This window comes from Pristiophorus japonicus, unplaced genomic scaffold (genome assembly GCF_044704955.1).
Source record: "Pristiophorus japonicus isolate sPriJap1 unplaced genomic scaffold, sPriJap1.hap1 HAP1_SCAFFOLD_2404, whole genome shotgun sequence".
Classification (NCBI taxonomy): Eukaryota; Metazoa; Chordata; class Chondrichthyes; family Pristiophoridae; genus Pristiophorus; species Pristiophorus japonicus.
Window position 1 is genome coordinate 15001 of NW_027252128.1, and position 10000 is coordinate 25000.

The following is a 10000-nucleotide window of genomic DNA, read 5'->3' on the forward strand; positions in this document are numbered from 1 at the left end:
GCCGTGCCAAGCCCTCTGACTCGTTATTGGATGCCCGGTCTGCCCACCGGCGGTGGGCGCATTGCGGGGCAGAACGGGAGGAACGCCGGAGTCGGTAACACACCAGCCGGAGCTGGCCCCACTCCGAGCCCTCCCACGTCGGACACGAGTCGCCAAATCGATCGGTGGATACCGAGCACACAACACGCAGGGGAACTTGGTGAAAGAACTGCGCGTGTGCTTAACTACTCAGTAAAACAGATTTCCCTCACCCAGGGGCTTGCATCTGTGACAGACAGCGTCCTTTGTTGCGCAAAGACGGAGGGCCGTTGGAAACTAGTCTGTCCTGAGAGCCGGGCACGGGTACAAGCGGGGCTGCTGGCTCCCAGAGTACGATTTCAGCAAAACACCAAAGAGTTTGAAAAGTACAACAAAAGACTTTGTCAAAATTGTTCCAAGTCTCGCACACCGGTCATTTTGTGACTTTCCAAGTGCTCTTTTCAAAGGTCTCTTTCCTGAGATTGAGCACCTTTCAGCAAAGCATCACTTTTCGGGCGCTTTCAAAGTGTACCCGCTGTCGTAAAAATGTTCTGAAAATCGTGTTCCCGAAAATCTCCGGGCACCCCGCCAACCCCCAAGGACAGAAATGACAAGTGTCAAGTTGGCGGGGCGTCGGGCCACCTGCTGCCGGCCATGAGCATCCAAATCCCCGCAAAAGGGGCATTTTCATTTCTTCATCGGGACTTCCGGCAATTTCCAAGGTTCAACTCATTAACGTTGTTCGCAGACACTTGCCAGAAAATGCAAGTGGCCACTTTGCCGGGCCGACTCGCTTGCCCAAGCGGGAAACCATCAACCGAAGGCCCGGTAAGGCGGCCGAATCTGACCTCATAGACTTCCACACAACGGGACTTTTGACTTTCCCGGCCGCGGGTGGCCTCCACCCGGCCTCAGCCATCAGCCCTGCCTGCCTCCAGCCGCCTTCTGGTTAATGAGTTATCCAGCCTGGCACTTCGGTTGCGCCAGCGAGACCAAGTCTCGGCTTTGGTTAATGATTTGAGCCGAACCGACCTGCCCCCCGCCCCCCCCGGGCTGAACTCGGGCAGGTCTGCCGATTTCCCGACTCCTTTCGGGGCCTAATCGGGTCGCGCGAGCCGCCTGGCGCGATCGGGGACCATGCCCCGGCCTCTGCCAGGCCTCGGGCAGCCGCTTTTGAAGCCCGACCAAAAACCCGAAAAATGGGCAAAAAGGGAATAAATTCCCGCCCAAAAAGGGTGAATAGTCGGTTGGGCGGCAGCCCTGGTCGGTCTCTGCAGACCTGGAGGCTCGAGACGTTTGTTTGGAAAACTCACCAAGTCTCGATTCTGCCACCTCCTACCTCTGTGCAGATACCCCGCCAACCCCCAAGGACAGAAATGACAAGTGTCAAGTTGGCGGGGCGTCGGGCCACCTGCTGCCGGCCATGAGCATCCAAATCCCCGCAAAAGGGGCATTTTCATTTCTTCATCGGGACTTCCGACAATTGCCGAGGTTCAACTCATTAACGTTGTTCGCAGACACTTGCCAGAAAATGCAAGTGGCCACTTTGCCGGGCCGACTCGCTTGCCCAAGCGGGAAACCATCAACCGAAGGCCCGGTAAGGCGGCCGAATCTGACCTCATAGACTTCCACACAACGGGACTTTTGACTTTCCCGGCCGCGGGTGGCCTCCACCCGGCCTCAGCCATCAGCCCTGCCTGCCTCCAGCCGCCTTCTGGTTAATGAGTTATCCAGCCTGGCACTTCGGTTGCGCCAGCGAGACCAAGTCTCGGCTTTGGTTAATGATTTGAGCCGAACCGACCTGCCCCCCGCCACCGCGGGCTGAACTCGGCAAGGTCTGCCGATTTCCCGACTCCTTTCGGGGCCTAATCGGGTCGCGCGAGCCGCCTGGCGCGATCGGGGCCCATGCCCCGGCCTCTGCCAGGCCTCGGGCAGCCGCTTTTGAAGCCCGACCAAAAACCCGAAAAATGGGCAAAAAGGGAATAAATTCCCGCCCAAAAAGGGTGAATAGTCGGTTGGGCGGCAGCCCTGGTCGGTCTCTGCAGACCTGGAGGCTCGAGACGTTTGTTTGGAAAACTCACCAAGTCTCGATTCTGCCACCTCCTACCTCTGTGCAGATACCCCGCCAACCCCCAAGGACAGAAATGACAAGTGTCAAGTTGGCGGGGCGTCGGGCCACCTGCTGCCGGCCATGAGCATCCAAATCCCCGCAAAAGGGGCATTTTCATTTCTTCATCGGGACTTCCGGCAATTTCCAAGGTTCAACTCATTAACGTTGTTCGCAGACACTTGCCAGAAAATGCAAGTGGCCACTTTGCCGGGCCGACTCGCTTGCCCAAGCGGGAAACCATCAACCGAAGGCCCGGTAAGGCGGCCGAATCTGACCTCATAGACTTCCACACAACGGGACTTTTGACTTTCCCGGCCGCGGGTGGCCTCCACCCGGCCTCAGCCATCAGCCCTGCCTGCCTCCAGCCGCCTTCTGGTTAATGAGTTATCCAGCCTGGCACTTCGGTTGCGCCAGCGAGACCAAGTCTCGGCTTTGGTTAATGATTTGAGCCGAACCGACCTGCCCCCCGCCCCCCCCGGGCTGAACTCGGGCAGGTCTGCCGATTTCCCGACTCCTTTCGGGGCCTAATCGGGTCGCGCGAGCCGCCTGGCGCGATCGGGGACCATGCCCCGGCCTCTGCCAGGCCTCGGGCAGCCGCTTTTGAAGCCCGACCAAAAACCCGAAAAATGGGCAAAAAGGGAATAAATTCCCGCCCAAAAAGGGTGAATAGTCGGTTGGGCGGCAGCCCTGGTCGGTCTCTGCAGACCTGGAGGCTCGAGACGTTTGTTTGGAAAACTCACCAAGTCTCGATTCTGCCACCTCCTACCTCTGTGCAGATACCCCGCCAACCCCCAAGGACAGAAATGACAAGTGTCAAGTTGGCGGGGCGTCGGGCCACCTGCTGCCGGCCATGAGCATCCAAATCCCCGCAAAAGGGGCATTTTCATTTCTTCATCGGGACTTCCGACAATTGCCGAGGTTCAACTCATTAACGTTGTTCGCAGACACTTGCCAGAAAATGCAAGTGGCCACTTTGCCGGGCCGACTCGCTTGCCCAAGCGGGAAACCATCAACCGAAGGCCCGGTAAGGCGGCCGAATCTGACCTCATAGACTTCCACACAACGGGACTTTTGACTTTCCCGGCCGCGGGTGGCCTCCACCCGGCCTCAGCCATCAGCCCTGCCTGCCTCCAGCCGCCTTCTGGTTAATGAGTTATCCAGCCTGGCACTTCGGTTGCGCCAGCGAGACCAAGTCTCGGCTTTGGTTAATGATTTGAGCCGAACCGACCTGCCCCCCGCCACCGCGGGCTGAACTCGGCAAGGTCTGCCGATTTCCCGACTCCTTTCGGGGCCTAATCGGGTCGCGCGAGCCGCCTGGCGCGATCGGGGCCCATGCCCCGGCCTCTGCCAGGCCTCGGGCAGCCGCTTTTGAAGCCCGACCAAAAACCCGAAAAATGGGCAAAAAGGGAATAAATTCCCGCCCAAAAAGGGTGAATAGTCGGTTGGGCGGCAGCCCTGGTCGGTCTCTGCAGACCTGGAGGCTCGAGACGTTTGTTTGGAAAACTCACCAAGTCTCGATTCTGCCACCTCCTACCTCTGTGCAGATACCCCGCCAACCCCCAAGGACAGAAATGACAAGTGTCAAGTTGGCGGGGCGTCGGGCCACCTGCTGCCGGCCATGAGCATCCAAATCCCCGCAAAAGGGGCATTTTCATTTCTTCATCGGGACTTCCGGCAATTTCCAAGGTTCAACTCATTAACGTTGTTCGCAGACACTTGCCAGAAAATGCAAGTGGCCACTTTGCCGGGCCGACTCGCTTGCCCAAGCGGGAAACCATCAACCGAAGGCCCGGTAAGGCGGCCGAATCTGACCTCATAGACTTCCACACAACGGGACTTTTGACTTTCCCGGCCGCGGGTGGCCTCCACCCGGCCTCAGCCATCAGCCCTGCCTGCCTCCAGCCGCCTTCTGGTTAATGAGTTATCCAGCCTGGCACTTCGGTTGCGCCAGCGAGACCAAGTCTCGGCTTTGGTTAATGATTTGAGCCGAACCGACCTGCCCCCCGCCCCCCCCGGGCTGAACTCGGGCAGGTCTGCCGATTTCCCGACTCCTTTCGGGGCCTAATCGGGTCGCGCGAGCCGCCTGGCGCGATCGGGGACCATGCCCCGGCCTCTGCCAGGCCTCGGGCAGCCGCTTTTGAAGCCCGACCAAAAACCCGAAAAATGGGCAAAAAGGGAATAAATTCCCGCCCAAAAAGGGTGAATAGTCGGTTGGGCGGCAGCCCTGGTCGGTCTCTGCAGACCTGGAGGCTCGAGACGTTTGTTTGGAAAACTCACCAAGTCTCGATTCTGCCACCTCCTACCTCTGTGCAGATACCCCGCCAACCCCCAAGGACAGAAATGACAAGTGTCAAGTTGGCGGGGCGTCGGGCCACCTGCTGCCGGCCATGAGCATCCAAATCCCCGCAAAAGGGGCATTTTCATTTCTTCATCGGGACTTCCGGCAATTTCCGAGGTTCAACTCATTAACGTTGTTCGCAGACACTTGCCAGAAAATGCAAGTGGCCACTTTGCCGGGCCGACTCGCTTGCCCAAGCGGGAAACCATCAACCGAAGGCCCGGTAAGGCGGCCGAATCTGACCTCATAGACTTCCACACAACGGGACTTTTGACTTTCCCGGCCGCGGGTGGCCTCCACCCGGCCTCAGCCATCAGCCCTGCCTGCCTCCAGCCGCCTTCTGGTTAATGAGTTATCCAGCCTGGCACTTCGGTTGCGCCAGCGAGACCAAGTCTCGGCTTTGGTTAATGATTTGAGCCGAACCGACCTGCCCCCCGCCACCGCGGGCTGAACTCGGCAAGGTCTGCCGATTTCCCGACTCCTTTCGGGGCCTAATCGGGTCGCGCGAGCCGCCTGGCGCGATCGGGGCCCATGCCCCGGCCTCTGCCAGGCCTCGGGCAGCCGCTTTTGAAGCCCGACCAAAAACCCGAAAAATGGGCAAAAAGGGAATAAATTCCCGCCCAAAAAGGGTGAATAGTCGGTTGGGCGGCAGCCCTGGTCGGTCTCTGCAGACCTGGAGGCTCGAGACGTTTGTTTGGAAAACTCACCAAGTCTCGATTCTGCCACCTCCTACCTCTGTGCAGATACCCCGCCAACCCCCAAGGACAGAAATGACAAGTGTCAAGTTGGCGGGGCGTCGGGCCACCTGCTGCCGGCCATGAGCATCCAAATCCCCGCAAAAGGGGCATTTTCATTTCTTCATCGGGACTTCCGGCAATTTCCAAGGTTCAACTCATTAACGTTGTTCGCAGACACTTGCCAGAAAATGCAAGTGGCCACTTTGCCGGGCCGACTCGCTTGCCCAAGCGGGAAACCATCAACCGAAGGCCCGGTAAGGCGGCCGAATCTGACCTCATAGACTTCCACACAACGGGACTTTTGACTTTCCCGGCCGCGGGTGGCCTCCACCCGGCCTCAGCCATCAGCCCTGCCTGCCTCCAGCCGCCTTCTGGTTAATGAGTTATCCAGCCTGGCACTTCGGTTGCGCCAGCGAGACCAAGTCTCGGCTTTGGTTAATGATTTGAGCCGAACCGACCTGCCCCCCGCCCCCCCCGGGCTGAACTCGGGCAGGTCTGCCGATTTCCCGACTCCTTTCGGGGCCTAATCGGGTCGCGCGAGCCGCCTGGCGCGATCGGGGACCATGCCCCGGCCTCTGCCAGGCCTCGGGCAGCCGCTTTTGAAGCCCGACCAAAAACCCGAAAAATGGGCAAAAAGGGAATAAATTCCCGCCCAAAAAGGGTGAATAGTCGGTTGGGCGGCAGCCCTGGTCGGTCTCTGCAGACCTGGAGGCTCGAGACGTTTGTTTGGAAAACTCACCAAGTCTCGATTCTGCCACCTCCTACCTCTGTGCAGATACCCCGCCAACCCCCAAGGACAGAAATGACAAGTGTCAAGTTGGCGGGGCGTCGGGCCACCTGCTGCCGGCCATGAGCATCCAAATCCCCGCAAAAGGGGCATTTTCATTTCTTCATCGGGACTTCCGGCAATTTCCGAGGTTCAACTCATTAACGTTGTTCGCAGACACTTGCCAGAAAATGCAAGTGGCCACTTTGCCGGGCCGACTCGCTTGCCCAAGCGGGAAACCATCAACCGAAGGCCCGGTAAGGCGGCCGAATCTGACCTCATAGACTTCCACACAACGGGACTTTTGACTTTCCCGGCCGCGGGTGGCCTCCACCCGGCCTCAGCCATCAGCCCTGCCTGCCTCCAGCCGCCTTCTGGTTAATGAGTTATCCAGCCTGGCACTTCGGTTGCGCCAGCGAGACCAAGTCTCGGCTTTGGTTAATGATTTGAGCCGAACCGACCTGCCCCCCGCCACCGCGGGCTGAACTCGGCAAGGTCTGCCGATTTCCCGACTCCTTTCGGGGCCTAATCGGGTCGCGCGAGCCGCCTGGCGCGATCGGGGCCCATGCCCCGGCCTCTGCCAGGCCTCGGGCAGCCGCTTTTGAAGCCCGACCAAAAACCCGAAAAATGGGCAAAAAGGGAATAAATTCCCGCCCAAAAAGGGTGAATAGTCGGTTGGGCGGCAGCCCTGGTCGGTCTCTGCAGACCTGGAGGCTCGAGACGTTTGTTTGGAAAACTCACCAAGTCTCGATTCTGCCACCTCCTACCTCTGTGCAGATACCCCGCCAACCCCCAAGGACAGAAATGACAAGTGTCAAGTTGGCGGGGCGTCGGGCCACCTGCTGCCGGCCATGAGCATCCAAATCCCCGCAAAAGGGGCATTTTCATTTCTTCATCGGGACTTCCGGCAATTTCCAAGGTTCAACTCATTAACGTTGTTCGCAGACACTTGCCAGAAAATGCAAGTGGCCACTTTGCCGGGCCGACTCGCTTGCCCAAGCGGGAAACCATCAACCGAAGGCCCGGTAAGGCGGCCGAATCTGACCTCATAGACTTCCACACAACGGGACTTTTGACTTTCCCGGCCGCGGGTGGCCTCCACCCGGCCTCAGCCATCAGCCCTGCCTGCCTCCAGCCGCCTTCTGGTTAATGAGTTATCCAGCCTGGCACTTCGGTTGCGCCAGCGAGACCAAGTCTCGGCTTTGGTTAATGATTTGAGCCGAACCGACCTGCCCCCCGCCCCCCCCGGGCTGAACTCGGGCAGGTCTGCCGATTTCCCGACTCCTTTCGGGGCCTAATCGGGTCGCGCGAGCCGCCTGGCGCGATCGGGGACCATGCCCCGGCCTCTGCCAGGCCTCGGGCAGCCGCTTTTGAAGCCCGACCAAAAACCCGAAAAATGGGCAAAAAGGGAATAAATTCCCGCCCAAAAAGGGTGAATAGTCGGTTGGGCGGCAGCCCTGGTCGGTCTCTGCAGACCTGGAGGCTCGAGACGTTTGTTTGGAAAACTCACCAAGTCTCGATTCTGCCACCTCCTACCTCTGTGCAGATACCCCGCCAACCCCCAAGGACAGAAATGACAAGTGTCAAGTTGGCGGGGCGTCGGGCCACCTGCTGCCGGCCATGAGCATCCAAATCCCCGCAAAAGGGGCATTTTCATTTCTTCATCGGGACTTCCGGCAATTTCCGAGGTTCAACTCATTAACGTTGTTCGCAGACACTTGCCAGAAAATGCAAGTGGCCACTTTGCCGGGCCGACTCGCTTGCCCAAGCGGGAAACCATCAACCGAAGGCCCGGTAAGGCGGCCGAATCTGACCTCATAGACTTCCACACAACGGGACTTTTGACTTTCCCGGCCGCGGGTGGCCTCCACCCGGCCTCAGCCATCAGCCCTGCCTGCCTCCAGCCGCCTTCTGGTTAATGAGTTATCCAGCCTGGCACTTCGGTTGCGCCAGCGAGACCAAGTCTCGGCTTTGGTTAATGATTTGAGCCGAACCGACCTGCCCCCCGCCACCGCGGGCTGAACTCGGCAAGGTCTGCCGATTTCCCGACTCCTTTCGGGGCCTAATCGGGTCGCGCGAGCCGCCTGGCGCGATCGGGGCCCATGCCCCGGCCTCTGCCAGGCCTCGGGCAGCCGCTTTTGAAGCCCGACCAAAAACCCGAAAAATGGGCAAAAAGGGAATAAATTCCCGCCCAAAAAGGGTGAATAGTCGGTTGGGCGGCAGCCCTGGTCGGTCTCTGCAGACCTGGAGGCTCGAGACGTTTGTTTGGAAAACTCACCAAGTCTCGATTCTGCCACCTCCTACCTCTGTGCAGATACCCCGCCAACCCCCAAGGACAGAAATGACAAGTGTCAAGTTGGCGGGGCGTCGGGCCACCTGCTGCCGGCCATGAGCATCCAAATCCCCGCAAAAGGGGCATTTTCATTTCTTCATCGGGACTTCCGGCAATTTCCAAGGTTCAACTCATTAACGTTGTTCGCAGACACTTGCCAGAAAATGCAAGTGGCCACTTTGCCGGGCCGACTCGCTTGCCCAAGCGGGAAACCATCAACCGAAGGCCCGGTAAGGCGGCCGAATCTGACCTCATAGACTTCCACACAACGGGACTTTTGACTTTCCCGGCCGCGGGTGGCCTCCACCCGGCCTCAGCCATCAGCCCTGCCTGCCTCCAGCCGCCTTCTGGTTAATGAGTTATCCAGCCTGGCACTTCGGTTGCGCCAGCGAGACCAAGTCTCGGCTTTGGTTAATGATTTGAGCCGAACCGACCTACCCCCCGCCCCCGCGGGCTGAACTCGGGCAGGTCTGCCGATTTCCCGACTCCTTTCGGGGCCTAATCGCGTCGCGCGAGCCGCCTGGCGCGATCGGGGACCATGCCCCGGCACCTGCCAGGCCTCGGGCAGCCGCTTTTGAAGCCCGACCAAAAACCCGAAAAATGGGCAAAAAGGGAATAAATTCCCGCCCAAAAAGGGTGAATAGTCGGTTGGGCGGCAGCCCTGGTCGGTCTCTGCAGACCTGGAGGCTCGAGACGTTTGTTTGGAAAACTCACCAAGTCTCGATTCTGCCACCTCCTACCTCTGTGCAGATACCCCGCCAACCCCCAAGGACAGAAATGACAAGTGTCAAGTTGGCGGGGCGTCGGGCCACCTGCTGCCGGCCATGAGCATCCAAATCCCCGCAAAAGGGGCATTTTCATTTCTTCATCGGGACTTCCGACAATTGCCGAGGTTCAACTCATTAACGTTGTTCGCAGACACTTGCCAGAAAATGCAAGTGGCCACTTTGCCGGGCCGACTCGCTTGCCCAAGCGGGAAACCATCAACCGCAGGCCCGGTAAGGCGGCCGAATCTGACCTCATAGACTTCCACACAACGGGACTTTTGACTTTCCCGGCCGCGGGTGGCCTCCACCCGGCCTCAGCCATCAGCCCTGCCTGCCTCCAGCCGCCTTCTGGTTAATGAGTTATCCAGCCTGGCACTTCGGTTGCGCCAGCGAGACCAAGTCTCGGCTTTGGTTAATGATTTGAGCCGAACCGACCTGCCCCCCGCCTCCCCCGGGCTGAACTCGGGCAGGTCTGCCGATTTCCCGACTCCTTTCGGGGCCTAATCGGGTCGCGCGAGCCGCCTGGCGCGACCGGGGACATGCCCCGGCCTCTGCCAGGCCTCGGGCTGCCGTTTTTGAAGCCCGACCAAAAACCCGAAAAATGGACAAAAATGGAAAAAATTCCCGCCCAAAAAGGGTGAATAGTCGGTTGGGCGGCAGCCCTGGTCGGTCTCTGCAGACCTGGAGGCTCGAGACGTGACTTTGGAAAACTCACCAATTCTCGATCAGCCACCTCCTACCTCTGTGCAGGTACCCCGCCAACCCCCAAGGACAGAAATGACAAGTGTCAAGTTGGCGGGACGGATTTGACTTCGGTCGCCGAGCCCTGGAACTAATTTCCCGCAAACGGCTTCGGATTTAGCTCCATCCAGACTTCCGGGACGAAACTTGACAGGCCGTATCTCCGCACTCCCGGAGCGCAGCCGCACCGT